Source organism: Balearica regulorum, chromosome 5 (assembly GCF_011004875.1).
Source record: "Balearica regulorum gibbericeps isolate bBalReg1 chromosome 5, bBalReg1.pri, whole genome shotgun sequence".
Taxonomy (NCBI): Eukaryota; Metazoa; Chordata; class Aves; order Gruiformes; family Gruidae; genus Balearica; species Balearica regulorum.
Window position 1 is genome coordinate 8,786,826 of NC_046188.1, and position 18,134 is coordinate 8,804,959.

The 18,134-nt window shown below is 40.8% G+C and overlaps 1 protein-coding gene across 1 annotated transcript in view; it reads left to right on the forward strand.

Moving 5' to 3' along the window:
- Positions 1 to 18,134, forward strand: part of BRF1 (BRF1 general transcription factor IIIB subunit) — a 176,985-nt gene that overhangs the window by 1,032 nt on the left and 157,819 nt on the right. Inside the window, exon 2 of the mRNA XM_075753389.1 lies at positions 12,582 to 12,661. The gene's annotated coding sequence lies outside the window, so the exon portion shown is untranslated. The remainder of the gene's footprint in view (positions 1 to 12,581; positions 12,662 to 18,134) is intronic.

Here is an 18,134-nt window from a genome sequence, read left to right on the forward strand (position 1 = left end):
GACAGGAGAGTTGGGGTTTTGATGGGTGGAGGGAGTACCTGGAGGCACGGGGGGCAGTGTGATGGAGGAGAAAGGCTGGAAGTGAAGGGTCAAGAGTCTCCTTCAGTAAATAGATGGGTTGAGGTGTTTGTGTGAATGCCCTGGAGCATAAGGTCTGCGTGCCTGGAAAGGGCCACGAGAAGAGGACATGGTGTTTGGAAGGGGAGAGAAGGAAAATGCATGTGAGGAATGTGCATAAGGAGAGAGAAACGTAAGCAAGAAGTGTGGGAAGGAGCTTAGTGGTGAAACGAGGGGCAGCTGATGGATTGTATGGCTGTAGGGGAAGAAAGAGAAGTTGTGGTGGAGAAGACAGCGCTGCATATTGGAGTTTGGGAGTTTACTGTAGACTAGGATTTGTCTGATGCCATTCTTGTCTTCCAACTCAGGGTGCTGGCATTACTTTTTTATAGCTTATGAGCAGTTCTTCTATCCTTCACTCTTCCCTGTAGTGATGTGGAGACTACATTTTTAAGGGCTTGTACTGCTTTTTCCCTCCCACCCAAATTATGCAGGACAGATGGCATGCAAACAAGAGCTCATTTCGGGATGCCTTTATCCTACAGGGGAAAAAAAATCACAAGGAAAAGAGAGAAAGTGCACCGTACTGAGTCTTTTTCTTCTGAATGAATGAATTGCGTGGTAGTTTCCGAAGTTTCTTTAAGGGACTTTTTCCCTGTTGTGCAAGTCCTGAGATGCTGCTGTTGGCTGATCTTTTTTGATGGGTAGTGCATTAATTCCTTGATCTTTTAAAGCTAGTTACCTGTCATACGTTACTCTGAAAAATAATTCTAGCACCCATGAAGACAGATAAGCACTGGGCTGATAGGTGGGTGTGTAAACTGAAAATGTAACTGGATCACATTCTAGCGTGCTTATGGTGGCTTTATCTGGCTGGCACAAGGTGTGGTTGCAGGGGCTTCCCTGTGTGTTCATACTGTGATCTTCTAGCAAGTCCCCATGTGTGTTAATGTATGTATTTCGGTGAAGTGTTGTTTGTGGAAACAATACAGCAGGACTTTCAAAACAATGCTGTCTGTAGATTTGCGAAGTTACCGCAAGGATGAGTGCAGCCCCTGTTTCACACAGTAAATATTTTAAGGAAATTTGGATATGGGTGGTTTAGGCTGGTATAATTCTTTATGTTCCAAACCAGATGCTTCTGTTGTGAATAACTTTTTTTGCTTGACGTACAGAGTGATGCAAGCTAATCTGAAAAGATGTATTTGTGCTGTACTAACAGTGTCTTCATGATGTGTGCTTATCTATTATACTTGTATGACACTGATGAAAGTCCGTGGGAATGGGTGAGAAAGTCCCTTCCTGTGTAAGCAAGACAGAATTTGTATCTCTGAGTGTTGTGCTGGCTGGAGGATTTCCAATGGAACTTGTATTTCTTTTAAGTCAGAAAACATGTACTTGCTGAAGCAACATTTTCTGATAAGCTATAGCTTTCAGTGACTTCTGATTACATAAGCAGGTTTCCATCAAGTTACCTGTTTTTAATACCTTTACCTGTCATCTTTGTTGGCTTTTTAGGTCTGTGGCTCTGAGGGATCCCCTGGGTGTGAAATGCCTCGGGCTGAGGCTCCGTGGACTGCAGTCTGGTGTTCGCATGCAGCCCTAATGCGTGGAGCGTTTGCATTGTCAGGGGTGTGCCTGGGCTACTGTTTTGGAGACCCTGGCTCTTGGTTGTAGGGGCTAGGCACTCGGAGACCATTGTCTAGGTTTGGCAGAGTATGAGGGCCGTCAGGTTCTCTGGTGCAGAGCTGGGAGTTGAATGGGGCTGTTGGTGTCTGTGGAGTTCAGAGTTCCTGGTTGTGCAACAAGATTCCCCAGACCCTTCCAAGATCCATGAGGGCTTCTATGTGTGTGATAATATATGTCAAATAGTTACAAATGCCTTTATTCATAATTTATTTTCATCTTCATTATAAAGAAGCAAAAGGGAGTGGAAAGCACTGAGATGGTGTTACTGACTTCCCTTTGGTACATCTAGCAAAACCTTTTATTTTGCCAAGCTGTGTGTTAAGGATTCAGAATCTTGGATTTGTTTGCTGAAGGAGGAAGAGTCCTGCACTTCTCTATATTAATACAAAGTGGCCTGTCTAGATCACGCCAAGACCTTGCTATTAAGCCTAGCAGTCTCCCTATAAAACATGGGAAATCCTTTCTTTTGTTTTCTCAGAGTTGGAAGAAGGTGTAAGATCACAGTTAAGTTTTCCCAGGCAGTATTTACATTCAGCTATCAATGTGCCTAGTGTAGGAAGCCACAACCTCAATGCTGATGCCTTTCACAGAGAAGTTTGGTACAGCTGATGTTTTCCAGTGCAGGTGTGTGAGCTTGTTTCTTTCTATTGTTTTGACAGTTTTAACATCTGAGTATTGGTGTGCTGAGAAAGTGTGGGCTTGTGCTTGGATGTGAGTGAGAGGTTTTGCTTTGCTACTGCATGAAGGTTGGGGAAATGTAGGCTAGTAAGTCTGTTGGGCAAAAGGGTAGAAGCAGTGAAGGACAAAATAGGTGGCTGTACAGGTAAATATGGGGGAAGGATGTTTTTTGGCCAAGTGGCATGCCTTGCGGATCCTTTGGAGCTTTCTAAAGAAGTCAGTAAGCGGACAAAGCAGATTGTTGGATTTGCAGAGGGAGGTCAGTGAGATCCTTCACCGGAAGCTTTTGAAGAATCTGAGCTGTTGTGGGTAAAGGAAAGTACTTACAGAGCAGAGTAACTACTCAAATTATAAGAAACATAGACTAGAAATAAAAAGTCTCCTGAAAGAGTTGACAGTGAAGTTCCATACATTCTGGGCTGATGATCTGGAAAACAGGTGAATGGTGAGTTAATGAGGTTTGCTGGTAACACTAAATTATTTGGGGTAGTAAAGACTGTAGAAGGACCTGTTGCTCTTAGTAGCTGGGTAGTAGGATAGCAGACAGGATCAAGAGTTGCAGTGAGAGTTAGGATTGTTCCTTTCTTCCACGTGTGGGATGGTAGCATCTGGACTGGCTATATAACTTGGGAAGGAGATCCCTATGTCATAATGGATAGCTCTGTAAAAACATTTAGCTCAATGTTCATTCACGGTACAAAAAAACCTCAGCAACCAAAACAGTAGGAAGGGGAATGTTAGAAGTTACCAGGAAAAGAATATGGCAACGTATACATACACTGTTACATATTCACAGCACTATCTGCAACTTAAATACTGTGTGCAGTTGGGGTGTGTTTCTCTGTTTTCTTCGCCCTCCTCAAGAAAACCTCTAATGGAACTAGAAAAGATTCAGAGAGAAAGATGGGGTGATGAAGAGGAGGGCTTCTTGAAGAGCTTCTCCATTAGAGTGACTGAATAGACTCAGCCTCTTCAGACTGGAAAACAGATGATTGAATGGGGGCATAGTGGAGGTCCGTAAATACGGTAGAGTAACATGGCAAGGAGGAGCAATTGTTCAGTATCACATGATGCAAAAACTAGGGAGCGCTAAGAAATCTAGCAGCTAGCTTATTTTAAAGGTAGCAAGTAGGAGGTTCAGAAGCATTAAGATTTTTTTTTTTGTTTGGTTGATTTTGTTTTTTTTTCCCAGAAAAAAACATTTGATTAAATTGTGAATCTTAAGTTGTAGATATTAAAAGTTTTCATGAGGTAAAAAATGATTGGGCAAACAGAATAAAAAAAGTGTCATGGCCATTAAAAAAACCCGAACTATTTCTGGCTCAGGAAATCCTTGAGCACTAGACTCTGGGAGATTACATGAGAGAAGTATCATGACAAGCTTTCCTCCTCTGTTTTGTGTAGGCATGTATATTAATGGACTTTACCATTCAGAGGCAGGGTACTGGACTAGATAGTCCTTTGATCTGACTTGGCACATCTGTTCTTTTGAGTCCTCAGAGGATGGTTGTGTTCTTTGAGCTCTATAAAGATACTTTTGAGGATTTTGACCATTCTTTTAAAACTGGTACAAGAATTGGAGGGCTATGGTTTTGCAGCATAAAGTGTAGGAGTCCTAGGTATTAATACTGGGTTTTTTTCAGCTTGTGTTTTGGAAGGTGGTGAACATAAAACTCCTCTGATTTTGACAGATACAGAGATATGTTCTATCTTGAAAATGCTTAGCTAATTTTTCTGATCTCCTTGTGATAAGTAGGTGGTAGAGATACTTACAATTGTGAGAGTCTGTGAAAAGAAGTCCAGAAATGCAGACTGCAAGGCAACGATTTATTTAGAGTAAGGTTTATGAAGTTGCATATGCAGTACTTTGTAAAAAGGACCTTGAAATCTTACCTGATGGTAGTCGGGGCATATAAAAGGAGATTGCATGCTTATATAAATATACAAAGAGAGAGCTGGGCTGCCCCAGTCCTGTTGAGATGCCCTTTGGAAATGGTTATGACCTATCTAGCTCAGCGTAATAACACCAGTGGTCTTCATTGCTATGGCCTTGATGGAAATGGAGGGTATGATTGCAGGTTAGCTGAATTCTGCAATTCTTATTAATGGTGTTTGTCTTGAGGAGTGCCAAGTTGTCTCTTCTTGTGAGGTACCTGTCAATTGCTGGGTCACAAGCTGGTCAGTTCTTTGACTAGCAAGGGAATGCTCTAGATGGGGGCTACTGTGTATCTTTCTATTGATCTTCTGAAAGTCCTCACAAAGCACGAGCTAGTGAAAGCTTTGATAGGCTCTGTGCTGGTCCCTGGTCCAGTTAGTTCTAATTCTTACTTCTGTTGCAGGTGTACATAGTTGGGTAAGAGTCCAGCCTCAACACTTAATCCTTGCCATGTTACTTGCAGCTTGTGAAGGCCATGCGTTGAAACTGAGTTTCTGAGCTTGACTGATTTGACCCTGGATAAGTCAGATACTAGTGGAAAAGGGTTGTCATGCGCATTTGAGCTCCAAGGAGCTCTGTCAATTGCACAGAAAATCTTTGAGGCATATGCTTTTCCTTTCTGAGACCAGTTTTGAAGAATAACTATCCAACTTATAATTGATAGCCAGTTCAGGCTGTCTCAAAAGAGCCAAAAGAGGTCGTTCTCTGTGGCTTCTTCTCCAATTTGGGGAGCATTTAAATTAAAAATTCCTCGTTCTGCTAATTGGAGTGAATGCATCTTGGTTTGTTGTGTTTTGTTTTTTCTCCTTCATACCTATCAGTCATAACATTTGAATGCATCCCAGCATGAAGTACAGCAATACAGGGTCTAAGAGTGAGCTATGCTTCTCCCTTTCCTTTATAATGTAATTACATCCTGGAAAATGGAGGTCCACCGAGCCCTTCGCCAGTCTGCATCAGTTTTATGGCAGCTGCTTTTGCAGAAAGGCAAGTTAGGAGTTGTGCACTGTGTTTGAGGGCAGCAAATTCTCTGATCGCTTTTTCACTCTGTCTGGGTGGGAGTCCCCTGTCTTGTGGTAGTTGTTGGGAGAAACTGTTTTCATAAACATTTTCCATGAGGCTAACAGGAAAAAAACCAAGTACAAAGCTGAAGAGAGTGAGAGGAGAAAAGCTGAGCACGGAGCAAACATTGATAGTTCAGATCTTTCTTCAGGTTTTTGTTTAAAGCAGCTGAGAAAGTGGAAGTCTGGGGCTTCTGACGCTAATCAAAGGATGAGAAAGCAGTCCAACCTGAGAAAGCTGATGTGCAGCAAGCTGGAAGACACAACTGAGAAAATACAGCACGAAAAAAGGGCACCGTAAGATGTGCTGAGCTTGTGATCCTGAAATGTATTATATCTGGGAAGCTCAGCTGCTTTTGTTCCAGAAATCGCCTATAAAAGCTTGATAGTGTGTTGAGAAAAATAGCATCTGATAAGCTTCTTGGGGACAAACCATAAGGCAGTCTGGAAACCTGCCCTTCAGAAGCATCGGGGATCTCTGTGTGCATATGGTCCAGTGGCAGTGAGCTTCCCACTTCGCCAGGCACTGCTGGCCCTTGCTTTTCCCTCTTACCTAGCGCATCTTCCTCAACCAGCTGCCTTTTTTTTACAAAACCAACAAAAACCTTGCTGTTTTGAGACCTCTGTCCCCCTCTCAGGTTTGTCTGAAACTGGGCAGAGAGAGGACAGGGCTGGGCAGCGCTGCTGTGTGTGCCATTTCCCTCGGGGGAAAACAGGATAAAAAAATAGAGATTAGCATAATGAAATGTAGCTTCCATAGACTGAGGCAACAGAACTGTGGGATGGAGAAGACAAGTTGGTGGAGCTAGGGGCATTTATCAACTCCAGATGAGACCTATAGGATGCTTCACCCTCAAATGCACATTGTGGTAAGCCTCAGTAGGAGGGCTGTGGAGTAGGCTGGCCACCAAGGTGGGATTCTTGTCCCACAGGACTTATCCTGCCTTGGGATCTGAGGTAAATGAACGTCACTGGTGTGTCTGCGCAAGACTAAACAGTGTGACTGTCTTGAAACAGGTTTACTGTTTTATGGTTGATTGCTTGGAATTTCTGTTTGTTTTGGTGGCTTTTGATTAAAAAATATGTAATAAACTAAATTAAAAACGCATATTCTTTTCTTTAAATGCTAAGCTGGCATTTGTTATTTGAGATTTACAATAACAGGTGTGAGTTAAAGTCTTTTAATGATTAAGCCAGGAGGTTTTAGGATGATGACAACTATACAGACGTAGTCATAGAAATGGGAGGCTACAAGGGGCATTGACAGCAGTAGTCCAACTTCAGCTCACATGGAGCTCATGGCTCTTGGACAGCATACGTACATTAAGACTCTCCATCTCCAAATGTACGTGAGTTTGCAAGATGCTAATTTGAGGCTGGTGGGAAGAATGTTGCTTGTGGAAGGTACCTGCTTGCTTTTGCTCATAGGGAGAAAGGAAACTTGTGAGCTAGTAGCCCTTAACACACCAACAAGCATTTGTTAAAACTTCCTAGTGTAGGAGGCTCCACAGCATTTGTAAGTGGGCTGTTTCAAATATTAGAATATCAAGTAAAGGTTTCTTTCTGCTAATACTTTTTTTTAATTGCAAGTAGGTTATAAGCAACTTGATACAGTGACCTGTTTGCACTGCCATAAATGTGTAATGTGTACTCTTACTCTGCAGTGTCCCTTGACAAATTTAATATAGCTTACCCTTTAGTAAAGCTGTGGTATGCTGAATTTTTCAGGTATGCCTATGGAAGCTTACTGAAATATTTTGTATATACTACTTTATCCTTAAAAACTTCTTTGTTTTTACATTGAGGAGTGTGAGCTACGTTAACCTCAAGTGTAGAACTTGATTGGGGTTTGCCTTGATCTAACTATTTCAGTCTTTTGGGGTTTGTGGAAATGTAAAGTTTTGGTCGGCAAACTGGAAAGAAGAGAGGGTCTAGGTACAGGGAGGAAAAAGCTTTCATAAAATTTAAGCTGAGCTTACTAGCCATTCATCTTCTATGCTTCCCCCCCCCCCCCCCCCCCCCCCCCCCCCCCCCCCCCCCCCCCCCCCCCCCCCCCCCCCCCCCCCCCCCCCCCCCCCCCCGGAACTTTGTAAGATGGACAATTACGGTCACAGTAAGTGCTACTGAGGCAGTTGGTAAACAAGATGAACTCTCTATCAGATTCTGTGGTTTTGTCTGGTCAGTTGTTACACACAATAAAGGATTCTTCTGTATTTTTCAATATTACAGAAGTGGAAGGAGCAGGGGGGTTGTTTTTAATTGGTAGTTGTTAACTGGTTTCCATGTAGGATTATTGATAGGCCAAATCCTGACAGAAGATATTTCTTGTAGTGCAGTCTCGAGCAGTCCTGAAGTGGGTTCTGCTAATAATACACACACTAAACTTGAAATGAAAACCAGATACTGAAAAGTGAAAATAAGGTTAATATCAGCAAAATTCTTCTTACTTGTGGTCCAGATTTCTACAGATGACACTAATTCACAGTTAACTTTAAATTATGTAGAGGGGTCATGGTGTAACTTGCAACACAGAAGAAAGTATGGATGTTGGCTTTTGCAGATCTTTTTGGGAAATCCTGAAGAGTAGTTAGCTGGTTTACTTTGTGCTGTGTTTTCTCATTACAAAACTAATTTGTAATCATGTTGTGTTGGGAAGGAAGAGGGGAAACTTGCATCTGCTTCATGCAAAAAAATAATTATCCGTTCGATGTTTAGTGAGATGAACTGAATCGATTTTGCTTCTCTTCTGAAATCCTCCAGGTGGCAATCTTGCATCAGAGTTAAGTGTATAGTGTTTTTTTCTGGCACTGAGTTTTTTATGTGCTGTCCTTGTGATGGCAACAAATGCTTGCTTGAAGTGCTGCAGAGTATACTGTTGTCAGTTGTGAAAATGCTGAATCTTGCACGTAACTTGGACACAGAGTGGTTTTATAGACTTGTGCAGCTCTAAACTCAGACCTGGTGGATGCAAGAGTATATTTATCTCTTTGGTAGTTCTGAAAATAAGCCCATACATAGCTAGCTATGGTGGAGTAGATTAAAAGTTTGTCTATGTAAGTTATTCAGCAGTACCATTTCAGCAGGCTGTGGTGCGTGCAGATCTGTTAACTTCCCTGTAAAAATGGCTGAGAAAAGAATTGTTTCTGTTACAGACTTTAGTAGTTTTGTGCGTTCAGATAACACATCATATTGCTATTGTAGGCATGAATTGTAATGGGATATTGACTTACTCTCCTTTTGACTTTTATGGTCTAACTTAAGTAGGAAGCTCATTAATTTTTTAATACTAGATTATCTAGTCTACCCTGATTATGAAACTGTTGGTAAGATGCAGTCTACGTTCTTTACCAGACACAGATTTTATGCTGGGTCTGTAAATACCTGGGTTTTAAATTGCAAGTTTTTTTCCTACCTTGTCCTGGTAGAAGAAAGGGCTGGTATTATTTGGTTTTAATTTCACAGGGAAGGATTTTGGTAGGACTGGTCCTATCAAATAGCAGATAGACTTCAGTTGAAGTTGCAAGCTGCTTCATTGCTGTCTTTCCTTGCTCTTTTATGTAGAGGAAAGAAAATCCATAATGCTGGGAGTGAATCTGTTTCTTCTCCAGGTGTTGAATCTGAAACTCAGCATGTCACTAGCTCTCAGAAAACTGTCCTTTAAGCTGCAGATGCCCGAGTGCCTGCTCTTTGCCTCCTGTATGGAGGGATGTGATAAGTGGTGTTCCTGATATCTGTCATCTTCTTGTTGCTGTTCAAGGATAGCACAGACTTCAAGCTTTGCTTGCTCCTTTTGCTGCTTGAGACATGTTTTTGTAGAGAAGCAGAGTGATGTGACTTCCTTCGTTAGTGAGTCGGTGGAGCAAGCCAGAAGCAGCCAGGGTGCCTGGGTCTGAACCCTGTTCATGGCAGCTATGCCCTGGGCTGTGCTGCAAGGAGCAGGTGTGGGGACGGCTGCTCTGGGCTGCTGGACAGTCACTGTAGTTCAGCGCTTGAGTCGTGGGGTTATGGGCTGGGTCTGCACCTGCATAAGCTTTGACCGAGTATCCTCAAGTTTCCAGGTATGTGATCTCCTGCATCTTCAATTCTCTTCTTTTGCTATCTCAAGGTGCTGTAGCCCACTGGGAGGACCACAAAAAAATTGAGTAGCTGTACTTTTGAGCTGCCTAACACATCTCTCCACACCTTCTGTTATCCAAGACTTCATGTAAATGTCCAAAGCTAACTTGGAGAGGAGGCTTCAGTTTTGCAAAGCTGAGAATCTGCGTTAGTTTCTAAAAATAATCAGTAGATGACAATGTACCTTGGAAGGCGCCACCTCACGAAGGAGGGTATTTGAGTTGGCTTAGGGAAATGTTAGTGTTAACATTGAAGATTTGGCAAGCAGTACTTGAAGACACCAAATACTTCTCGGATGTATTTTTGTATATCTTGAAAGCTGAATGTGAAAAACCAAAAGCCTGTTTGATTCACTTTTGAAGTTGCAGAGGGAAAAATGGAAAAGGTCAAGAAATGTAAAAATTTCTGTTAAGTTGGGATGTTAATTTGGTTGTGCCTAGCGATTGCTATTCCTTTCCTTTGTACTTTTGAAATGACTAGCTTGTAGGGATTTTTGTCTTTAAATGAATTTGATGATTTCACAGGTTTCTTTTTTAAGAGTTTATCTTTTTATTACCCAGCTGAACAGTTACGTTAATGAGTTTGGTTTGCATTCTGCTTGTAAAGATTAAAGTTGATGGTGAGACTTCATAGTCAATGGCAACATTGGTTTGCAGTTCTGAGAGTGTAAGTGCTCAGCAGACTAGTTTTCTGTTGGCTTTCAAAGCCAGATGCTAATTAGAGATGTACAGGCTTTCCAGTTAACGCACTGAGAAATGGGCATATAAATTCTGATAGCAGAATTTGTCTTTCAGATAGGTCTGCTAGTATCTGCTGCAGACTCTACAGCTTGGAAAGAAATGACTTTTATGTACAACGTTACATCTTGATGTCTAATGAAAAAACATCTTAACAAAATAACTGACAGCTCAGCTTAATTTTATTTTGTTTGTATTCTTTCTGGATTTTAGCTTCTGAGTAAGTTAAGTTATTTTTGTTAATAGTCTTGTTTATCACCACTGTAAGATTGTTTTTGCACCAGCTTTTTAGTGGTAAGAGGGAATCCTGTAAAAGAGTTTGTTTTGACAATGATAGTCCAGTCGAGTTCTGTATTTTGGTATATTCAAAGACAGAGGGGACTGAAAAGTGGAGCCTTTGTGCACAGGAAGGGGCAATGGTACCTTTGACCAGCAAGTGCTGGATGAACCTGCTCCTCCAGCCTGCCCATGCTCTTGTCTCCAGTTTATGGCTGCCTCCTCCTCTACTGATGCTTGAGCCTGTGCTCTCCTGCTGCAAATCAGCCAAGGGAGGTAGCCTGTGGTAAAGCAAACCTTAGAACAACAAAAAAAAGAGTAGGAGGCAGAATTTCTGAAGTTAGATTTGCTACTGAAGGAAACGAACACAAACCTCTTGCTGCTGTTGATATTTTTATTTTTTTTTTGCCAGGTAAACCATTCTCATTAAATATATGCCAAAAATGTTAAGTGTGCTAGGGTAGTTTGGTAACCTTTCTCTGTTTTGCCTCATTGGTTTGTTTTGGAGCATTTGTGCAAATATGAGACTGTGGCTGTAAGAATGGCAAGGAGACATTGCTGTCTGTAGTAGTCAGAAGCAAATTCAGAGTTGTGAGGGTTACCTCTATACCCAGTGAGGAGGTCACTATTGAATTTCTTTCATTTCTAATTAGGATGTTGAACTGAAGTACTTAAGCTGTGGGGCATTGACGTGAGAGCTTCTGATTATTGTTTGTTGAAAGGATCTGTTAATGAAGGGAAGGCACAGTCAGTTTCTGTGGTGGATAGCCCTGGAAACCTAATTTAAAGGTTGTATGGAAAATTAAGCTTCGAAGGCTTATAGACAGTAATTCTGCAGGAATAATTTTCTGGATTTTTTTCTCAACATAGATGTACATTAATGCAGCTGAGAGCAGACTAGCTAAGAAAGTCTAGCAAGAGTGAAACAATTTAGGTCACAGTTTCTCATCACTTGTACTGCTATGGAAATAACTTACTCAGCTGTGTGGGAGAAATGTCTGAACTGCTTTCAAGTGACACTTTGCTCCTCTGTATGTTTCTATCCCAAAGCCATTCTAGTTTTTCTAGAGGACTGGTATAAGATGAGAAAACATGGCTACAAGAAGTTGAGAAAAACTGTAGGCATCATAGGCAACAGATGACTTTTTTCCCTGTTCCGAAAGCAGAATACTTGAATTGAGTAGAAGTCAAATTACTAACAAATTACTTGTTTTCAGTCCTGTGCAATTTAGCTTTTTGGTCTCACTTGCTGTTAAGCTGATAGATTCGAATATCCTGCTTGAGTAGCGTGATTGTTTTTTAAAAACTTCCTGCTTTAGTGGGAGACTATTTCTGTCCTTGATAGTTTAATTCTTGTTCTGCGAGATTGGTTTGCTTGAGTAGTTCCATTGACTCCCAGAGGACTCTGCATTCAGGCTCCTCAGCATTGGCACGGGTGCCTAAACCAGCTCTAGTTATGCTAATTTACAACTCCAACTTATTTTAGTCTCCAACCTTTCAGGTGTAAAAGTAGCAGTTCCAGACTTGCAGTTTTTGTAGCCGTAGTTAAACTGAAGTTATTTAAAAGTAAGTGTTACGTCTGTAGTAGCCAACACAGTTGTTATTGAATGCTAAACATATTTTATGTTCTGTACTGCCAGTAATTAGCTATTAAAATTCTGTATTGAGTAATCTTCAGATAAAATATTAACTAAGCAATTGTTTCATCATTTACTTTGAGAAATATTTTATGGTATTGATTTTCACGTTCTGCTAAAATAGGGTTGTGACATTGGAGCTGAGATTGGGAGGGCTTATGGAGCCATGTAATTCTTATGGTAACCCAAGGAAGAAATAAATTGCACAGGATTTGTACTCACTGTCTTAAGCCTTTCAGCACTTCTGTTGCCCTTCTTAATGTAATTTGGCATGTTGTAAATTATACAGATACTGAATGTAGTGGTACAATAAATTCTCTTTTAATACTTTAATTCAGTTATTGCATTTGACATGTCTGTCTATTTTTTGTTTGTTTTTTTGTTCCCCTAATAGGTGCGGGCAAAACACCGACTTTAGGAGGAGGATTCCATGCCAATCTGGAAAGGAGTCACGAGCACAAACGCTACAGAACGGTACTTGCAACTTTAGTCTTGTTGATATGACTTTTTTGTTATTAATATGGTTGATTACATTAACTTTTAGTTTTGACTGTGATCTCAAAACCTTGGGGCCACTCGTCAGTCAGTAGACAAGTCTGCCTAGTGCTGATTTTACATTGTGCTCTCATTTGGTGGTTATACCTGATCTATGAGGTCGGTAGCTGGCTGACAAAGGGTAATGGCACCTGGCAATGCTATCGTAGTTTAAAAGGGCTTTTTAAGGTTGTCATGCCCTTGCACCTTGTGACTTTTTTTTATCAGTTTTCAGGGTTCTTGAAATGCTTTATGCATGTTTATTTTTAAGTGTAGTTGTTCAAATGCTTTTGTTTTTTATGCAGTATAAGTGTGGGATAATGCATATATTTATGCACATTTAATAGTAATCATGTGCTTAACATGTGACTGTTGAACAAAGAGGGTAAAAAAGGAAGAAATATTTTAGTGTCCAGAGGATATTTAAAGAAATATACATTTTAATTGAGATCTACAAAATCTACACTCTTTAAAGAGAGTGAATGAACCCAGCTTTTATTCCAGAAACAGAGTGGTGTTCCAGTTTCAATTGCTGTTACTCATATCAATGGACAGGAGTTGTCATTTTCTGGCTAATTAATACTCTTGTCTCCTGACTCTTGGAGATGACAGCTGATGGAGTGTCATATCAAAGACTCAGAAGCTGATATGTAATTAACCAAGGGATGTAGATGGGTTTAACTGATACGGTGCTCATTTTGGGGGGATATGTTAGATAAAGGGTATTTTCCAAATTAAAGTCTTATACTTGCAACAGAAAATCTTACTTTGATATTATGCCTGCATAGGCAATAGGATAAGATTGATCTGATACTATATCTCCATAGCTATAGAAGGTTAAGATTGATCTGTGTTATTGAAACGAGAGCCAGATTGCTTTACTCAGCATTATTCAGATGATTTATATACATATTGTTTTATACAGAGAATGTTTTATTCATCTGTTTGTGCTGAACAGTATTGAGCCCTGCTTGTTTGGCAGAGTAAAGCTCGCACTTTGTGAGCTAGTTTCAGTGTCAGTTCAAAGTTCCTATTTTACAAGTTTTAAAAAATCCTGTATGAAGTATAACCTATCTAAGCAGTGGAATAAAACCACTACAATACCTTTTACAGTTAGTGAAGTTTGTCTTTGGATGAAGGCAGTTTAATCAAAACTGTAATTTTGCACAGGCATTTTAAAAATAAATTGGCTTGTTGTGCTTAAGGACTGCCCAGTTCCTTATCTTTAATTGTAGAAAAGCAAAATGCTGAGGGGAAAAAATGCTGTCCTATTGCTTCTTGGAGTGTTTGAATCCTTCAAAAGCCCTTTTGGTTATGCTGAAAGGTAACCGCAATTAAAGACAGTGTAGGCGTTTTTCTGAATCTAAACACAGCTTGTTTCTCAGATGAGTGTTTGCTGGGGAATCTGTCTGAGCATCTTCCTTCCCCACAGCTTTTGTGTGTGGGGCCCCCCTAATCACACACAATTATTCTGTCTTGGCTAAAGTCTATCAGCATCATATACAAGAAATTATAGTTGCTTTAAATGAAATTATCTTCCAAACAGTTTTGAAACGGGAAAATAATTTGTCTTTTTACCTATACCTCTCTGAGACTTTCACAGGTTTTCTTCTCTTTTCTTGTGGCTATCCTTTATATGAGAAAAAAGTATTTTGTCTTTGATTTTTGTAGCCGACCTGCATTTGTCATGCTGCCAGTCTGTCTCTGGGAAAGTTCTTTTCAAGGAGCTGAGTGATGTTCTTGCTCAGTCCCAGGCATGACAACAGCAGCTGATATTTCAGGTAGAGCAATTGGTGTTTCAAAGGCTTTTCTTTCTCTGCTGTATAATGAGCTAGTTGTCTGCTGCATTTAATCACACTTTTAGCTTTACATAGTTTTTAATTGCAAATTGAGCTATGGCAGTGAACTTACAAAATCTCACCCTGTCACTGTGTGCCCATGATCATGGCTTTTTTTTTTTTTTTTTGGTGAAATCATGTTAATATCCATTGTGTTTAGACTTGAAAGGGTAGCAAGGTAAATGAACTTACTGTATATATATTAAAGAAAAAGTATGGGGTTGTTGATTGACTGAAACTGAAGTACACTGATAGTTGACTGTATTAAAAATGAACAGTTATCCTTGGAGTGCTATGCTGTCTGATCAGAAAAAAAAAATAAATGCTGAGCTACTTATTTATTTATTTGCTGGTACTACTACGTTTGCATTTCTAAACTTAACTGAGTTGCAAATGAACTGCTGAAATTAGCTCCTGCCGGGATGCTGTGCAGCACAGCTTGTGAGCACGCTTCGGGAAGCCTGTTCCCGCAGCTCGCTCGTGGCTCTTACGTCAAGCCTGCCTGCTACCTTCAGTACTGTAAGCAGACAATATTCTCCTATATGGTGCTCTATACAGGCTATTGCCGAAAGGAAGAACCAGACTCTGCAAGCAGGGATGGGCAGTGGAGCCCAGATTGCTCTGGAGGTTGTCCCCAGTGGATTCAAGAGCAGCTGAGAATGTGTGTGTGTGGTCTGAGCGTGCTGGCAGGTCTCACACTGTGCCTGCTCTGCTTGCCAGCAACCTGCAGGCTTGACATGATGCGGGAAAAGTCCAGCAACTTGCTGTTTTTTAAAAAACAACCACCTCCCCCTGCTTTCCCTTCCCTCCCCATGTAGTTTGGGCCAATTCTTCCTTGCTGTAACGTCTGCCTTTCAGGGGAGGTGGAAGGGAGGTGGTCTTGCCTCACTGTCTTAATCACTACCAAAGCAGCTGGGGTTGGCTGAATGTATGGTGCTGCTATTTTTTGAGGCTCTTAATGAAAGGATGTTTAGAATTAGATGAAAAACAGTTTTTCATGAGAATACCTAAAGCAATAATTTTCCAATTTTTTTTCTTTTCCTCCATTCTAAAGTGAAGAAATGCAGAAGTAAAATATCCCAACAACTGCTCAACAGTTCTGGACTCTTCTGCAAAATCATTTTATGCATTGATGTTTTCATTTATATATACACACACACATATATATGGGTTTGCCCATGGCTTATATATATATATATATATGCTCTAAACAAAGCCATGGGCAAAGCCCAAAGGTTTTATAGTTTCCAGGTTTGTGTAAGGATGTGTAATACACAGAACTAGTCTCGCTTAGCACACATGCCTTTCCTCACTATTTATAATGTGGTGGTGCATGGCAGCTCGTAGTCTCTACCTTTCTTTGCTGAACCAGCTGATGTTTGTGGGTGTTCATTTGGGAATTGACTGCTTATAAAACCTGGAGTCTTGTTTACACTTGCTAAAATAGTTATGCAGAAAAGACCTAATACTGTTGTATTTGTTGATAATCAGTATGATTTTCAGTGCGCAGTAGTGTGCTAAGCTCCACAAGTTCTCAGATCCACAGAATGCTTTGTATCTGTTCATATAGAGCCCATTTTTGTAGTAAAAACCTGCACATCTATGAGATGTTGTGAAGAGGTGTTTCAACTTTGTTTTAAAGGATTTGATGAAACAGCCAAACAGTACTGTTCTTGTGAGAGAGAAGAATTATGAATAAAATACTAGTTCAGAGAGGGGACCATTTGACAAGACTTCTTCCTCTGTTGTCTGAGCCTCTTCAAAATGCTACAGTATCGCCCAACTTTTATAGTTACTTACAGGGCTGAAATGCAGAGTTCTGTCTCTTTAAATCTCATTTTACAGCGCTGCACTGCATTACATAATCTCTCTAAATAGCCGGTTTTTCTTGTTTCCTGCAGGCAATCTGCTCTCACTATATCCATGTCAGAGTCATAGTTACAAGGGAGTTGTTCTTGACTTGGAGCTCTGATACTTTCAATAGTCTTCAGTGGCCAAAAAGAAAAGGGAGAGGGGAAGGAAGGTCAATGGCGTGATTATAACTTGAAAGCTTCAGTTGCAGATATTCAAATTCGGTTTAAACTAAGTTTGAAGATTGCAGCTGCATCTAGCTTAATCCAATTTCTGAACTGTTGTGCTGTGTTTCTAATCATTTCTTTAAATGATATGTGTTTTCCCCAGTCCTCTTTAAATACCAAACATAGCTAACGGTATTTTAATGCTAAATGGGAAGGCATTTCTGAAGATGTTCTCTAAAGCATTTTCAACTGTTTAAACTATTTGCTTAATTCTTTAACCTTCATTGTCATCACTAATTTCATAGCTGGTTTATTACAAGTGATTATGGAGGGCTCTACTTCCTGCCAGAACTCTACAGTGTGAATTAGACCAGAACAATATATTATACGTGTGAAGAATAGAAGTATCCAAAGAATAGGAACAGAGAATGCTATTTAACAAAACTAAAACAACAAAAGAGGAAAGGATAGTAGAATCCTAGAATAATTTCGATTGGAAGGAATCTCCGGAGGTCTTCAAGGTGGTGGCTTTGAAGTTGCATTAAGCTGCTCAGGGCCTAGTGCAGCTGAGCTTTGGGTGTCCCCAAGGAAGGATATGATACAGTCTCCCTGGACAACCTGTTCTCTAATGCGTGACCACCCTCACAGTGAAGAACTTTTTCCTTGTATCTAGTCAGAAATTATTTTGATGAAATGTGACTCTTTGCCTCCTCTTGTACTTTTGCTGTGCATCTCTGACGATCCTGGCTCCATCTTTATAACCTCCCACTGAGTAGCTGAAGACACCCATGAGGCCTCCTGCTTAGCTTTCTCGCCTTAAGACTGAGCAAATGCAGCTCTCAGTCTCACGCCATGTGCTCCAGCCTCCTAATCATCTTAGTGGCTTTCTGCTGGACTTGCTCCAATATGTCAGTGCCTTGTCTTGTAGAGAGGAGTCCTGAACTGGACAAATTTCTCTAAATATAATCTCACAAGTGCTGAACAGGGCATAATAATCACTACCCTTGACCTGCTGGCTACAGTCTTAATAATGCAGCTCCAGGATGCAGTTAGCCTTTGTCACTGCCACTGGGTGCTGATCAGTCATGCTCATGTTTTTGTCCATGAGGAATCTAGATCCTTTTCTGCAAAGCTACTCCCTAGCCAAACAGCCCCCAGCCTGTATTATTGCCCTTCTTCTGTCCCAGGTGGGGAAAAAAAAAAAAAGGCATTTGCTTTGTTGAACTTCATGAGGTTTCTGTCAGCTCATTTCTGCAGCATCCAAAGTTTCCTCTGAATAGCAGCTCTGCCCATCAGTGTATTGACCACTGTCCCAATGTTGTCTGCAGGCTGGGAAAGGGAGCCTCCTGTCCCATTGTCCATGCTGTTAGTGAAGGCATTAAACAGTGTTGACCTCAGTATCAATCTTACTTGTAGGTCTGATGGTTAAGGTGCTGACTGCTGCCCTTTGAACCTGGCCAGTTTTTCACCTAACTTGCAGTTTGCCTGTCTAGTCTGCATCTCCTCAATTTGTGTGCCAGATTACTAAGGGAGAATGATGAAATGGGATGCGGGAAG